Here is a 16,719-nt window from a genome sequence, read left to right as displayed (position 1 = left end):
ATCTTGTATGCATATGTCTTGGTATAGATGTTGCCACTTGCCTTTGCCAACTGCTCAAAATATCTGTGATAATTCTTCATGCAGAAGCACTAATGCTTTTTAAACAGTCCTTATCGCATTTGTTGCACAACTTTATGCAGATAATGCATTGCAGGGGGTTGGACTAGATGACCCATGGGATCCCTTCAAACTCTACAATTATATGATTCTGTGACTCACATGCAATTTGTACACATGCAATAAGGCAAGGATAGTCAATGTATTACTATCCAGATGTTGGACTACAACTCTTACCATCCCTGACCATTGGCCATGTTGGCTTGGGCTGATGGGACCTGGGAGTCCAAAAACAGCTGGAGGGTACCATGTTGGCTGTACTGGCATAAAGAAGTGTTGTGTATTATAATGCTTCTGTGTGTAGTCATACCATAGATAAAGACTTTTCAGATGCCTACAAAAGCAATCTGGTCACCAATGAACTGCTTGTGGAGATGGAAACGGCAGTAGGAAGATCTGAAATCCTGATAATAAAACTAGCTGTGATGGAGGTGATCATGGTAATTAATTCTCTTAAAATATGCCAGGCTTCATCTGTCCAGCTTCAAGCTTGTTATTACCCATAACATTGCTATTTTTTTCTTTTTTCAAATTATGGGTACAAGTCTTCATAGGGCGTGTTTTGGAACAGGTTGCCAGAATAGGAAATATCTATCCACATATCCGTAAAACTTTCCTAGTGCAGTCAATATGGACATATGTGTTGCGGCTCTGACCTGAACAATGTCTTCTTTTGGGAGATGGAGGGGTGGGGGATTGTGTTCCATTTGAGCTCTCTGTATGGTCCAGTGAAACAGCGATTTAAGAATCAGTAAAATTATGTTAGGGGACGCAGGTGGTGCTGTGGGTAAAACCTCAGTGCCTAGGACTTGGGGTGGCGCTGTGCGTAAAACCTCAGTGCCTAGGACTTGCTGATCGCATGGTTGGCGGTTCGAATCCCCGCGGCGGGGTGAGCTCCCGTCGTTCGGTCCCAGCTCCTGCCCACCTAGCAGTTCGAAAGCACCCTTAAGTGCAAGTAGATAAATAGGTACCGCTTTATAGCGGGAAGGTAACGGCGTTTCCGTGTGCTGCGCTGGTGCTGGCTCGCCAGCTGCAGCTTCGTCACGCTGGCCACGTGACCCGGAAGTGTCTTCGGGCGGTGCCGGCTCACGGCCTCTTGAGCGAGATGAGCGCGCAACCCTAGAGTCGGTCACGACTGGCCCGTACGGGCAGGGATACCTTTACCTTTACCTTAAAATTATGTTATGGCTATTTCCACACATTTTGAAGGTCTGTGGGTCAAGAGCCCTTCATTCTAGGTAGCCTGGGTCTTGAAATGTGGCTCCAGCAAAATGCTCTGTGGTGCCTTGTTCATTCTGAAATGTGTTCATTTTCAAAGCAGTCTTGGGAGTGTCTATTTATATTCCCACTCATGCTTTAGCTCAGAAGGGTCTGTATATCTGTAGTCTGAAAGCTGCTTTAGCCTACAGTAAACATGCAGTTGCTGTATTGTAATTTTGCTGCTCTGAACGTGCACTGGGGGAATGGGGAGAACAACTCCCACCTCCTTGCAAGGAGTAGACTATTAGAAACAACTTCCAGTGAGGCTTCCGCAGACTCTTTCTGAAGAGAGTGGAAAGAATGGAGGGATCACTTCCCATCTTTCTCTAGCAAATTTGATGGTGTTAGGGGGAAATCCTTAGGTTTCAATGGTGGGGCCCAGCTGAAAAACGTCCTGGGATTCAATAGCGCGCGCTTACATTGTGGCAAGGGTCATAGAAGGTGAAAGGTCAGCCAGGGTCATGGGAGGGTTGCCTAGCGTCTGGGAACTCCCACAGTGGTTGCTGTGGGAACATCAAGAGACCTCCAGTGTGTTAACATCCTGTAACGAGATTCAAAAGAGCTCTAGTCTTTGCACATTAATGAGTTTTTAACTTGGGCTAAGTCCTCCCCACCAGAACCCCACCTTTCCAAGTTCAGATCCTCTTTAATCCTTGGAAAGAGGGAGCGTTACAGAGACTGGAAAGCAAGAGACCAAGGCAGTGTGATGAAAAACAACAACCCCTCCAACCTACTTGGTAAGACAGGCTTGAGGAGGGGAAGAAGAATCCTCTGAGCCATACTGCACATTGACTGCTCTTGACTTCCTGGGGAGCCACTGCTGAGAACATCTGGAGAAGAGATTAACCCTTTGGAGGCCTTATTGCTTTTCTCCCACTTGCGTGATTGTATTCACGGTCTGGTGGCTACAGCAGCAGAGCTCCAGGATCTCAGGCAGAGGTCTTCCCTATTACCTGATACCGAAACCTTGCATATGAAAAGATTGTGCTCTACTACTCACTTTACACGCTTTCCCCTAACAAAATCCTACAGTTGTTACATTAAAAAGTGTAATCTGAACCAGTGGTTGCCAACTGGCAGCCCATGGGCTTCATTTATCGCCGCCTTGACCCTTTGCAACCTTCTCCCAAAACAAAGTTGTTTTTTGCATATGGCATACTTCTGCATTAATTGTGTATCAGATCTCGTCTAGTATTTGTGTTGTCTCATCATTAAAAAAACACCAACCATTTATTTATTTATTTATTTATTTAAATTATAAACCACCCTATACCCGCAGGTCTCAGGGTGGTTAACAGGATTAAATCAGAATATAAAACCACAAAATCTGTAATCCAAATTCAAAAAACAACCCAATATAGACCATCAAATTTTAAGATTCATAAGCGTTTCCCTTTCCCTCAGTGCTTCCATAATGGCAGTGTCAAAGTTGGCTAGATTAAATGAGTGAGAGCATGGGGTAGAGTTGAACATTTGAGTGGTGAAAAAAAGACTTGATCCATCAATTGGTCAGGTGTTGGCAAACTAACAGTCACTTATTTTTATGGGTGCAGTCCAAACTCACTCCCACAACCACAGCCCTGATCACATGTTTTTAGTGGGGGGGGGGGATAACACAATGAGGCCTGCACATGCTCTAGACTGGCACAGTGATTAGATGCCAGCTAGGGATGGCTGTAAGACCAATTCGGGATCCAGCAGATTTTGGTCTGGTTCCACCGCACCCCTTGGAATGTCCCATTTTGGGGCTACTCCCTGGCAGGGCTATCACCAGCAGATCTCTTGTCTGTTCAGAGGCCCACTCACCTGGGAGAGTTGAGCGGAGGGATGCCTCTGCTCAATCTATACCCACACAGCTTGGCATAAGTGGGGGTTGGATTGCTCTGCAAAGCATCAACTTGATTCCCAAACAGCAAATACCCTTTCTGGCATGCTGTAGTTTGATTTAACAAGAAAGCAATGTATTTAACTGAGATCTTGAGCGGAGGTAGGAAGAGGCAGTGTGTGAGCATGTGCCTCATTCCCAGTCCTCCAAACCATGACTTGGGATATTATCTGAAAGCAACCAATGTTAGATAAGATCTCTATTGATGTTAATTGTTCACTGAAACAAACCTTCTTTTTTGCTTTTATTTTGGAACGCCAAGGTCAGCCTGAAATTCCACTTTAAAACAAATAGATCAAAATAAAAAATTCAAGTCAGTTTTTAAAAAAGGAATTGTATACAACACATAGCAGACCAATTATATGTGTATCGTCAACATCATGGCTTCATGGAATATTTGACTGCAGTCAAGTTGGCAGTCATTTGACAGTATTTCGTACTGGCATGCCAACCCTACATAGGAAAGAGAGAGATGTATTCCAGGAATTGCTAGTAAAAATGAAGTGAGGCAGTAGCCGAAACGAAGACAAGAAAATACCATCTAAAAATTGTATGAGTGTGATGGGGGTGCAGATATGTCTCTTCTCATTGGTAATCTCACGGGCATCATCCTGTAAGTGTCCTTGACAGTCCCGCCGCAACCTTACGCACAGCAATTAGAAAGCAATGGAAATACAAGTTGGAAGAGAAGAATCTCATTTAAAGTGCAATGCTGAAATGAGAGTGGAGTGCTTGGTTTCTAGGGCTGGATCTAGAGTGGCTGATGAAAGGTGACTATCAGAAATATAACGGCTGGTGGACAAATGCAACTAAACGTCGGCCTTTGTATGGCACTTGATGAAAATCTGCTTCTGTTTGAACGAGGAACTTGCTCTTTTCCCACCTCCCAATTCTATATAAAGCCCTATAAATCTTCCTCTAAAGTGATTCCAAACAAACTTTCTATACACCGTAATTCAGTAACTTACAAAAGTAGTAATGGTATTATTACTAAGATGACGTTATCAGCTTTGATAACTTGTTTGCAGATTTTACTATATTTTATAGCTTTGGATTTAGTTGTCATGAAAATCTGTTCCTCCACTTTAAAGAATAATGCATAACCATGTTTGTTAGTTGAATATGCTGCTGAAAGGGGGTCTGAAGACTAAAAAATAAATGTTAAAAGCCTCCCAAGGGAGTGTTTACTATGTTTTCCTTTATCCAAACTCCAAAATACTGTGTGTGTGCAGAAGTATAAGATATTATTGCTTCAAAAATTTAGGACTTGTGCTGATTACAGGGAGTGGAGAATTCTGTAAGTTTTCAAAAATGTGGTCACATGGTATTCAAAAACACCTTGGTACTGGTTGGGCATCCTCTTGCTTTAAGCACCCAAGGTAAGCCTGCAGGACAGTTTCTGGAACCATTTCTTGACATTCATACATTGCATAAATGTTAAACTGTTAAATGAAAACTAGTCTCTAAGATGAAGCAGTTTCATATTTAAGGGAGAGTATGTGACTTGATCAAGGTCCCGGGAGTGGCAACACTAGAACAGACCTTTTTTTGCAGGTGTGTGTATGTGTGGAGAGAGCGAAATAAATATATTTGTGCAATACATGATGCTATTATTACAATATTTTAAGATAAAAGCAGATGCCAGAAAACTTAATTAAGCTTCATCTTGCTCTTACTTTTGGCTGATTTCGTGTCACGTTTCTCCAGGTGTTCGTCTCTTGCATTGGGCAATCTTCCTAGAGGCATACTGCCTGCATCCAGGACAGTCCGCTCTGGTACATCAAAGCTTCTGCTTTCAAAGAACAAAAGGGGAGAAATGGGGTGGTGGTTGAAAATGTTCATGAAATTATTCCTGTGCATTGGATCTGAGGAGAGATTAGCCCTTACTCACCTGGAAAACCCTTACATTTCCATAGTATAGCAGAAAGTTGCTTTGTCTCTAAAGACACTTTTTCCCAAAGCAAAGAAATAAAATAAATATAATTGGTTGTAAAGTATTTGCATTGGAGTGGTTTTGAGGTAAGCAGTATTGTTAGTGCTACTGGCCAGTAGGTATTCTTGCACAACCAAACCTCTAATTGCAATAACTATCACATTAAGGAAAAGCTGGAGCAAAACTGCATTTTTTCAGTGACAAAATCCCTGCATTTTAAAGGGCAGGAAAATGCAATTTCCTTAGAAGTGCTTCTTTGAGGGAAAGATATCTAGGTTCATTGTACAATTTGAGAAGCAGCTGCTCATCTATCATGTGGGGAAAAGTATTACCCGATATGACCACAACTCTTAAGTCTGGCCACTATTTTGGTCAGCTGAAAAGTTGGAGGGAATATATCTCTTTTCAACTACGTCCCTATAACATTTTGAAGTAGACAGCAACAGGTCTGCTGATTCATTGCCTAAGAGGGTGATGATCTTCAAACTTCTAAAGTGTGGGATTCTTCACAGCAGCAGCTCCTATTTCTTCTTGAGATCTGATACTGACAAGATTTTCTTAGTGCCCATGTGCACCTGGAATTAATTGTAGACTTTCTCTGTTGCTAGATGTGTACACACACAACCCTTTTTGCAGGCTTTGTAGCTCTGGATATTTGCAGCTAAGCCATAAAGTAGCAGCTGAAAATCAGACAGAAAGAAATACAGACAGAAACAACTATTGAGCCGAATACTTGGATCCACACTACATTGGCTTAGAACCCAGAGCATAAGTCGGAACTAAAATTCACTTTGAAAAAGTCAGTAAGCTCCCAAAGCTAAATTCTTTCCCCAGCAATGCAGCTGATTGGTGTGGATTAAAATTGGGCAGGGTGGGGAAGATTTTGAAAAGAATACAGATCTCAGGTTAATGTTTTTGAAATGGAAACACTTTTCATTTTCCAAACTCAAACTCATCCATGGCTCTCATTTCTTGGTGCATTTTTGATTCTTAATATGAATATACAGTACATAATATAAACCATTAAAGTGAATGCTTCATTAAATATACTTTCAGCAGAACATCACACACACATGTATTCATGCTCTCTCTTTCTCCTTTGTGGCTTGGCTCACACATCACATTAACCATAGTTTGGAACAAGCTGTGGTTTTAACATGAACAAGCAGCAAGCTGGTATACAGTGTTGTAAAGTTCTTGCTCCAATCCTGGTGCTGCACCATGGAAGAAACTAGACAAGAGTTTGCCTTGTCATGACACCAGAACCTTGACTTATGGGTTTGTTTCTTTCCAGATAAATCATGAGCAGTAACTGAACTTTGTTCTTGGCATACTGCTCATGGTTGGTTTTGGAAAACAAGCAGCAAGCCCCAGATCAGATGTCATGTCGAGCCAGACTCTCTTATTTCCTGGTCAATGTTTTTAACTATATTTTAACCATGGCTTAATTTGACATGTGAACTGAGCCACAATATTATATTAAGAGTAGAATGGGTTGAATTTAGCCCCATCAGCAGAAGCCCAGTGCAAGGACTTCCACTTTTGCGGTGGGCCTCCTTCCCTCTCATCCTCCTGTGCACCCCCTGAAATTGGTTTGTGGGGGGCATTGGGAGATCCTCTAGAACAGTGTACCGGGGGAGGAGAGAGGGAATAATTCCTTTTACGAAGCTGAAATGCTTGCTAAGATGGAATGATTGGAACAGTGGATAATTCTGGTTGATAGCTTCACATCTGAGCTGATCATTAGGCAACTGTTGAGTGGGGGCCAAGAGCTAAGGAACAGAACTGGGGTGTCTAAACCAGAGCACAAGTTGAGAGCCAGAAGCAAAGGAATACTTGAGTTGCCGAGGCAAAGTCCCAGCCTGTGCAGGAGGCCTTTTTAGCCTTGTTTGATGAGGACTGTCAGTGGCCATGCTTGGTAGGCAGCCACTCCAGTATCCAAAAGCCATTTACTATCTGGGAGATGCTCCATCTTGTAATCTGGGTGCTATATCATACGGTGCAGCCATTTACAGAGCCAGAGTCTCCTAGTTCTCAGCCCAGCTGTTCTTCCCATCTGTTCTGTCATGTTTGCTATTGTCAGCCGACTTGACCACTAGATTTGTTTTTTTAATGCATTGTGTACAAATGATGAAGATGTTCAAATGGGGTTTTCTGATAGCTACTCTAGAACTCTCTTCCTTCAGATAGTTGATTAAACCAGAGTATAGAAGCATCAAAACAAGATCTTCTTATTTGGGCAAACATGTAACTGTCAGAGATTTGGTGGCTATATCGGATAACATGTTTGTCTTTAACACAGTTTATAGTTTTAAACAACTTTTTTTTGAAACTCATTTTAAAAATGTGATTTTAAGCCTCTTTGAATTATGTGGGTTAAAAATCTAAAGAAGAGTATTTGTATGTCAGCCAGAATACTCTCATAGGGGAGCATCTTATTTCATCCTAAGAAGATGCCAAAGGGCTAACACAATTGCCAAGTGACTTTGAATTGTTGCTAATATTCCTCTTAGGAAAAACAAAACCAAGGGAAGCAAAAGAAAAGGCAAAGATCCAAAATGATATTGCAAAATGTCCTCATCAAATAAAAATATTTAAAATAAAATAATTAAAATACTCAGAGCATTTGGGTTGATTACCTTTCTCAGAAGTTTATCAGATTCTCTTTTCAAGGAAAAATCTCTCTTCAGTAGCTTTTTGAGTCTTCAGTGTCTCTTACATTCTGTCTTTAGATGAAAGTGCCACTCCACAGTTGCACACCAAAACTGAATTCCCTGTTACAGTCTTCTCTTTCTGTGTCTTTGAGGGATGTTGTTTCAGGCTAACCACTGAGAATTTGTAGAGTAATATGAATATGGCGGTTCCTTTTACCTGTTCTTTTCCTTGTGAAAGGCTCCATTTTTTTCATGGATACAACCATGTAGCAAACCTTAGCTCTAGCCTCTAGCAGACTTTTACAGTACTGAGATGTAATGACTGCTTATGCTAGGATTACTTTTTCTTGATGGCAATGGGATAATAGAATCTAATCTAAGTGGATGTTTGTTGTGGGATGGGTGTTCCTCATGCATGCCCCCCCTGCAAGGTCTTCATGGCATCTGTAGCATCCATACCCCACCCCCAAACTTTTAATCTGGATTTACCCTGTCTAGAAAAAATGGTAATTGTTAATATATATAGCTAGTGACCCATTTGCAATTTAAATTCATGGCATGCAGTTCACTAAAAGAATTATATGAAAATGATGTATAGATTATATTTAACTGCGGTTAAACTTGCTAAGATGTATAAAAATTTGTATGATTTATGCTGGAAATGTAAAGATAAAGAAGGTACGTTTTTTCATATGTGGTAGACATGCAAAAAGGTAAAGGGCTTCTGGGAAATGATATATAATGAAATGAAAAAAATCTTTACAAATACATTTGTCAAAAAACCAGAGGCCTTTCTACTAGGAATATTAGGAGATGAAGTGCCAAAGAAGCAAAAGAGCTTATTTATGTTTGCGACCACAGCTGCCAGAATGCTGCTTGCCCAGAAGTGGAAAGACAAGAATGTCCCAATGAAAGAAGAATGGATGACTTAAGATGATAGACTATGCCGAAATGGCTAAATTAACTGGGAAGGTCAGGTACCAAGATGAGGAAAAATTTAATCAAGAATGGATTTTTTTTTTAATAGATTACTTTAAAGAACACTGTAAAAATGTGGAAACATTAGCAGGATTGTTGTAACATTTATGAACTGAAAATAGAATTAGGATATGAAAAAGAATTTGAAATTATGTGGAAAAATAATTAGATCCAAGGGAAATAAAAGGGGGAAATGGAAACGGGAGGAGGTCAATCAAGTAAATTTGGATTGAATATGTATGAAAATTATTGTTGTTATAAAAAGAGAAAACAAAATATATAAAAAAGTGACAGGAGAGTCCAAAGACAGCTCCACAACAGTGGGATCTGGCTAGGGATGTCTGATGTCAGGGGATTGAATACTCCTCTGCCAACCCACTTGATCCCGCCAGACACTTCTTGGGGTCCTTACTTCACCTCCCCTAATCTGCTAGGACCCCCCCTCCCACTCAAGATCATTCAGGATCATCCAGCACCAACTCCCCAAGCTCTTCTAAATCCTTCTCATGATCTGACCATCCTCTTCATGGCATCTCTATGAAACTCTTGTCAACATTCTTGTCAACATTCTTAAGCCCCTACCAGGAAGTATCCTGCATCTCTAGCTTTTGGTACTGAAAGGCAGAGGAAGAGGTAGTGCAGTATGTTCTGTCATCTCTCCTAGTAGAGTAACCTAGTTGATCTTTCAGATATTGCAATAAACTTTCTTGTTTTGCTGCTTTTGCTTTCATTCTTTTTTTCTGATCACCACTTGCTTGCTTTTACTCTCCTCGATCCTACTCTGTGATCCTAGATGAAACCCTTCTCTTGAAGGATTTCTTTGCAATTACCTCCTGTTTTCTCTCTCTTCATCTTCTCCTAATAAGGCGGTTTCACTATTTAGCTCCGTTCTTTCTACTATAATTTATTCTTCTGCCTGGTCTCATAATCCTTTCTTTCTCAGCCTTGGCTTACTTCTTACTTCTAGTCTCTTCATTCATATATTAGACAACTTGCACGTTAATGGCGCAGGTCCTGAGCACACTGGTTTTTTAGAAGTCTAGACTTAACGCTCACCCTTTTCCCCTGTTAGGCAATATTCAAAACTGATTTTTCCACAATGCACATTGTCTCTCTTCAGTTGTTAAATTATTGTGCCACCTTTTTTCTTCTTTCTCTCGCTCAGCTCCTCAGATTCTTGGTCATTTTTTGTGATATAAATCAACTGCTGTTTATTTCTGATATTTATGGCATTTGCTTCTTTCCCCCTTTCTTTTTGGAACCTCTCTGCTGCCTTCTTTTTCCTTTATCCCCTGTTTCTTTGAATGGTCTTTCTGTTTGTCTTCATCCAAAAAGACCTTTGGTTCTTTTATTCCTTTTTTGTCTTTTTCCCTTAAAAAGGTTTCTAGAGATCTTACTATTACCTATATTTTTGTAATGTTTTGGCAAGCTTTCCCTTAGCACTAACTGATTCTGTTGACAATCATTTAATTTATCTTTTTTTCTTTCTTTCTAAACTGGTTGAATATGTTTTCTTTCATTTGTTGGTTTTTCTTTTACCTAACTCTATTTGATCTTCATCAGTTTTTTGTTTGTTCTTACCACTCAACAGAAGCTACTTTTACTTTATTTAATTATCAGTCAAGTGAAGAGTGCTAATAGTCTATTCATCTTGATCTGTCCTTGTTCTTCTTGTTCTGTCCTCTCAATACTTTTGGTCATTCTCTTCATTTTTGTCTTATCTATCTAACCATACTTGCCACATTTCCATTAATGGTTCTTTTGTTTCCTTGTCCTCTTCCTCTGTCTACCAATGTTTTTAAATGTTCTATTTTAATCACCTTGCTTTTTATTCTTGTCCATGTCTTATTTTTTGATTATAATAATCATGTTCATGGTGACAATGTTGTGTTACTTTCTGTCTCTGATCTTTTCTCTTCTTTTGTTAATTTTTCATCTTGTCTTCTTATTTCCTCATGGCTTTCTCATTCTCTGAAGCCAAATCTTTCAAAGAGAATATCATATTTTTCCTCTGGACTCTTCTCTTTCCATTTCTTTATCTATTGATCATGTGATTACTACTTCTTCTCCTCAAGATAGAGATCTTAGGGATCCTTGGGGAAGAAGAGTGGACTATCAATGATTATAAACAAACAAATAAACAAATGTTCTCTTCCAATTCCTTCTTTCCTCTCAGATGTCAACATTAGTCTTGTAATTTTCAGTTGTCAGAAAACAACAATTTTAATAACATTTTCTTGTTAATTGTGCCCATGCTTGGTTCCATTATTTTGTCCCGCTTTGCTTATTGTTTTAGTTGATCATTGCTTCAACCTATTGAGTGTATTATTCAGTGTTGGTCATACTCAGAGTAGATAAATTGAAGTCAATGGGGTTACTCTAATGTAGAATATCACTTCGTTTTTATTTGGGGATCTATTGCCCATCTTATTTTTTCTGCATGCAAATATATCATGTTTCTGAATATATATTTAGCTTCACTTGTTACCTTTTTCCATCTTTGCATTGAAGGTTCTCTTATCTTCAGATACATTCATTTTCTAGCTCTTGCTTATCATTTCCATATTCTTTTACTGATTATTTGCATTCCTCTAATTTTTCATTCCTTGTTAAAACCTACATCCCCATGCCTAGCCCTTTGTCTGTTTGTGCTTTTATCTACAGAACTCTTTACCAGCAAGTTTGTTTCATGTTTATTGATCAGTTTCAATTTTATAATAGTTTTTGTTGTTGTTAGGCTAATAAAGGAAATAAATGGCATAATCATTGCTCTGGGACCCAAGGTGCTTTGTGTATTGAATACTTGTAGTAGGAGGGGCTGAAAGGATAGAATTTACTCCTTAAAACAGGTATGGGGCATTATACCTCCAACATCTTCCTTCATTAGACAGTGCTTTCCTATACAAATGTTGTGGAGTCTAATATACTCAAATATTAATTTTTGCTAGATCAGTCTCAGTTTCAAGTCTAAGGAAATTTTCCATACAGACTCTAAAGCAAATTTTCATTGTTTGGGCTGCATGATGCCCTCTAATTCCCTATTCCACACCTGAGTTCTAGATCTTATTGTTGCACTCCACACCAATCTCCAAGCTTTGTGAGATTCCATTTTTTAAATATAATAATATAATATATTAATTTTTCAAATTCTACATTATAAATTAAACATATTTTATTATACTATACATTTATTATTAATAATAATAAATTTTATTTATATCCCGCCCTCCCCAGCCGAAGCCGGGCTCAGGGCGGCTAACAACACTAAAATAGTGCAACATTATAAAAACATCATAAGAATTAATTAAAATCAAAATTTATGGCAACCATAAACTAAGGTATTGTAAAGATTGCCAAAGGAGGGAGTCAGGCTGTGCCCTGACCAAAGGCCTGGTGGAACAGCTCTGTCTTGCAGGCCCTGCGGAAAGATGTCAAGTCCTGCAGGGCCCTTGTCTCTTGTGACAGAGCGTTCCACCAGGTTGGAGCCGCAGCCGAAAAGACCCTGGCTCTAGTTGAGGCCAGCCTAACCTCTCTGTGGCCTGGGACCTTCAAGATGTTTTTATTTGAAGACCGTAAGTTCCTCTGTGGGGCATACTAGGAGAGGCGGTCCCGTAGGTACGAGGGTCCTAGGCCGTATAGGGCTTTGAAGGTTAAAACCAGCACCTGGTTATTGACTTCCTCCCCTCCCCTCCCAAGCCGTGTGAGATTCCAGGGGTTCCAGATGCTTGCCTAGGGTTGTGTGTTTCCTTTTGGAATTAGGGACAGTGGAGACTGTGGTGTCTTTATGATCTATGGTTTATTTACACATATATACAACCTGAGCCAATAATGGAGGGATTCACCTTATTAACACCCCATTGCCCACAGCCTTGGATTCCAGCAGAAATCAGACATGGCTCTCTCTAGCCTGCTGCTTTACTTTTAGGTCACATCACTGGTAAACTCTGCTCTCAACTCTGGCTTTTTCTGTTGAGAAGGGCCCCCCGCCCATTTGCTGTCTCACGCCGAGCCCTTTAATCCTCCACCACCTCACCAGGAAGCTAGTTTGGTTATTGCCTGGAATTAGAAGGCTTGATTAGCTTTAAACAGTTGCTGGATCAAGGCATCAGAGGAGTATGACCCCCCCCCCAAAAAAACCCTTGTAACACTTATAAACAACAGTTTACAAGTTTAGTTGTCTGTTACGTGGCATAGTATCTTTTCTTTTATGAAACCTAGACCCCAGCACTAACCATCTAAATAAGGGTGCCAAATAAGCCATCTCTAAAATTGCCCAAGCTGGGGAATTCAAGGAAGGGAAAAAATTGCCAATCTTTTGTACATGCTGACAAATATGCCCTGTCATGTAAACTAATATCTGCCTCCTTCCAATATTGGCAGCTGCATTCTCTTAAGTGAAAAATGTAGTGTAGAATTATCCTGCATAAACTTCTGAAATATGTCATTAGTCCTTTGAAAAGATACTTGGAGATTATGCAACGAAACACCACATAGTATATTTATTATCCATGACAAAATATTCATCTAAAGTGCATTAACCTAACCCCAAATATTAAATTTGAGTGAGGCTCATTGTTCCAAATCACTGGAAAACCTTTATCAACTGATTCAAATTCAGTGTAATTGTTTGATGAATATCTCCTGGAACCAAAATACCTAGCTATGTTAAGACCTCTGGGCACCAACAAAATCACCAGTTAGTATACAAAGTAAGTTGTCTGCAATTGCCCACTGGTATTAATTCAGATTTTGCCCAATTACTTGTATATCCTGAATAGTCTACCCAAGCTATTAATTACTCTTTATTAATTCTGCTTTGGGTGTTTCAGGTCTACTAATGAATAATAATAACACATCCATGTATAAAGCTAATTTAAATTATACTTGATAATGAACAAAACCACAAATCGCCCTCTTCCAACTGATTGCACATGCAATCAGTGGTTCCAAACATAAATCAGAAGGCAGCCCTATCTGATAACCTGGTCCAGACCAAATGGTTCTTAAAGAATTTCATTTGTTCTTACTTTCAGTTTAGGGGAGAGGTATAAAATTATAATTCATTTAAACATTTATGAGAAAATCCAAACTTTTCCAAATAACCAGGCAATTAGGTTCTTGAACTGAAGGCACATGCCTGTTTCTACCTATTTCGTGGTGGTAGTGGGGGTGAGCTTTCCTTTTAAATGGATTGAGAGCAAACTACTAGTTTCCATATTGTCAGGTGGTTGGAAAATTGTATGCTGCCTATAAAAAAAAAATGTTGGCTACCAGTACATATGACTAGCATGTTGACTTTAAAATAATTATGGAGAAGCGTCTCTACTGTGTTGGAATTTGCTGTTTGAAAAGTGGAGCCATGTATACTTCTGTGTCCTAGTTTTGTGTTTTTTCCCCCTGCTCATTTTTCTCCCATTCCTGATTGTATGGCCTTCTGTGGGTGAGCTGCATAGTTGTTACAGGGAGACCCCAGTGTGAGACTGTAAGGCCATGTCATTTTTCCCTGTAAATCTTGTAATTTCTTGCTTCAGAGCACAACAAAGTGAGAGAGTCAGCAGGGAGTGAATTAAATTCCCCCATGAGAGCTTGTATGGGGTGGGCCTCTTATATTCTGTCCACCGTTCCCTTGGCTCTCATGCACCATGCTGTGCATCCCCTTAATCGAGCAGCAGGTCTCCTGCGTACCAGCCTGGCTTGGTGCCCTCTTGACATGTTCCGGCACCCGTCACGAGCCGTATTCTTCTTGCACAAGCCACTACCAGGCTTAATAAACTCACACAGACTTTACAGGGTTCCCAAAGCCCATAAAACAGGGGGCTGTCCCTGCTGTCCCCTTGTGAACAAAGCTACTGTTGTGTGGCTAATGCAATTAAAATGGGGTCTATTGGAGACTTCATACAGCTGGCTACAGCATCCCAGTTTCTTCTGGCAAGCTGGCCTTCCGATCATTATGGCACTAGTGTTGTAGTAGAGCTCTTTTCTCTCCTCAATTTGTGTAGGACTCCTCTTGAACTTTGATTGGCTAATTAATTGATTGATTGAACTAATGAAGCATAATTAATTAAAATAGTGAAGCATTGAAAGAGAGATTAGGAAGCAGACGTGTGAAGTGCTGAAAGACTTTCCGAGGGTCGGAGAGTTAGGTGAAATAAGACTCCAGTTTTGTTCCTGATTCTTACTCTGCGCTATAAAGGAACAGTTATCTTCTCTTCTGAGCCTCTATTTCTTCATTTGTCAAATTGTTGGAAGGATTTTACAACAATCCTTGAACTTACCTTTTCAGTTGGGTGTTATTTCTTGTGAGGTCAGTGATATTATAAATCCACACTTTAGTCAATAAGGACACAGAGCGGAATGGATTCAGTCCACGTCACATGGAAGGTCAGTACAACTGTGCCATGACTAAAACCCAACCCTCTTAAATTGCAGTCAAATCCACCCTTCCTTGGGGCAACTGTCCTTGGGCAAAAATTGCTGCAAAATGGAAGCTTTTAAAGGGAAGGCGCAGGCTGTTCTGTACACATTGGAAGAGGATGAAAGTGCTGTCTGAGCTGTTGCCACAGGTATTTGGAAGCCAGATGGTGCAGCTGAAACTTTAAACCTGTTGAATTTTGAATGGGATTTCATTGCGACTGTTTTCTTTTGTCATTTTGGTTGATGCCTGTATAGTAGGCAAATCCAAGGAAACATCGCTTTCATTTCCGAAGAAGGCAACACACACCACCTTAGATTTATAGAACTATTTATACAGAAATGGACTGTTGATATCTTACTTTTCATGTGTTGACATGTAGACCAGTGAACTTTATTGAAAACACCAAGTCCAAAAATTATTTAGTCTGTGGCATTTTCCATTGTTGCTGCATGCCTTCTCAAATGAACACAATGCAGTTTCAGTGCTTGTTTGTCCTGTAAAGTACATATTTAGGAGCATGTTTTTGAGTTTTATATGACTGACAATTGTATTAGGTTTGTTGATATTGTGGGTGGGTGGAGAAGTTGCTATAAGAGACTTTTAGCACTGTTTGTGTGACTGAGGAAGTGTCTGTAACTTTGTTGCTTTTTAGCCAATAAGCTGCTTCTAAAGACTGTGTTTGCAATCTTGCACTTCTTTTAGCATTTAGTGAAACTGTAATAAAACACCTGGTATCCTTTGGACATCTGTGTGGTGTCTTAATGTAAAGTCAGCTGGGAAAAAATTGGGTGTCTGCCTTAAAGACGCACATATGGTGTGCTTTCAAACCTATAGTGATGCTAACCTTTAAAGTTTACATGCATGGTATATCTGATGTATATGCAGTATGCAACACAGATCATATTGAAACTTTATAATATTAAAATACATTTTAAAAATTGCTCATGTGTTTTTCATAGCTGTGTGATCAGTATGTTCTTCCTTATAATTGTGCTGAATACTGTCGTAGAAATAAAATTACTTGCAAACATCCCTGCTGTGTTCCCAGATATGGTGTATGCATGAGAGATATTCATGAGATCACTTTGTAACATGTGTGTAGATACTCTTGTTTACAATGTGTGTCCATATGCGTTGCACGTAGCACACATGCATATCTATCTACACTGCAAAACTAGGTTGTGCCCATGTTTAAGTTATGCATCAGTCTCATTCGTAGCTACAACAATACAGTCTCTGTCTTGCATTTACATGCCATGGTGTATGCAATTATATTGCATACGGGTAAGTGTGCACACACTAATTTGATCCATGTGTTGAAAATCAGCTGCTCCTCCAAACAGAGAGAGTACGGTACAGTATGTAAGGTTTAAATGCCTGACGGAAAGTAACTTTGTTCTTTATAGCTGGAAATGTGGAAAATTAACAAGCGGTTCTTTCTCTGGGACACACCCTGCAAGTGCCTCTGCTGACTGGG

The 16,719-nt window shown here is 39.9% G+C and overlaps 1 protein-coding gene across 9 annotated transcripts in view; it reads left to right on the top strand.

The window, feature by feature from the left end:
- Window positions 1-16,719, top strand: part of FOXP4 (forkhead box P4) — a 151,694-nt gene that overhangs the window by 47,941 nt on the left and 87,034 nt on the right. Inside the window, exon 1 of one of the 9 annotated variants that reach the window (XM_083509220.1) lies at window positions 1,910-2,114. The exons of the other annotated variants lie outside the window; for them this stretch is intronic. The gene's annotated coding sequence lies outside the window, so the exon portion shown is untranslated. Of the gene's footprint in view, window positions 1-1,909; window positions 2,115-16,719 lie in introns of those variants that run through there. 9 annotated transcript variants of the gene reach the window in all.

Source organism: Podarcis liolepis (assembly GCF_965112155.1).
Source record: "Podarcis liolepis genome assembly, chromosome: 6".
In the NCBI taxonomy this organism is placed as follows: Eukaryota; Metazoa; Chordata; class Lepidosauria; order Squamata; family Lacertidae; genus Podarcis; species Podarcis liolepis.
Note: the sequence above shows the minus strand (reverse complement) of the source record. Positions and strands in the feature narration are given on the sequence as shown.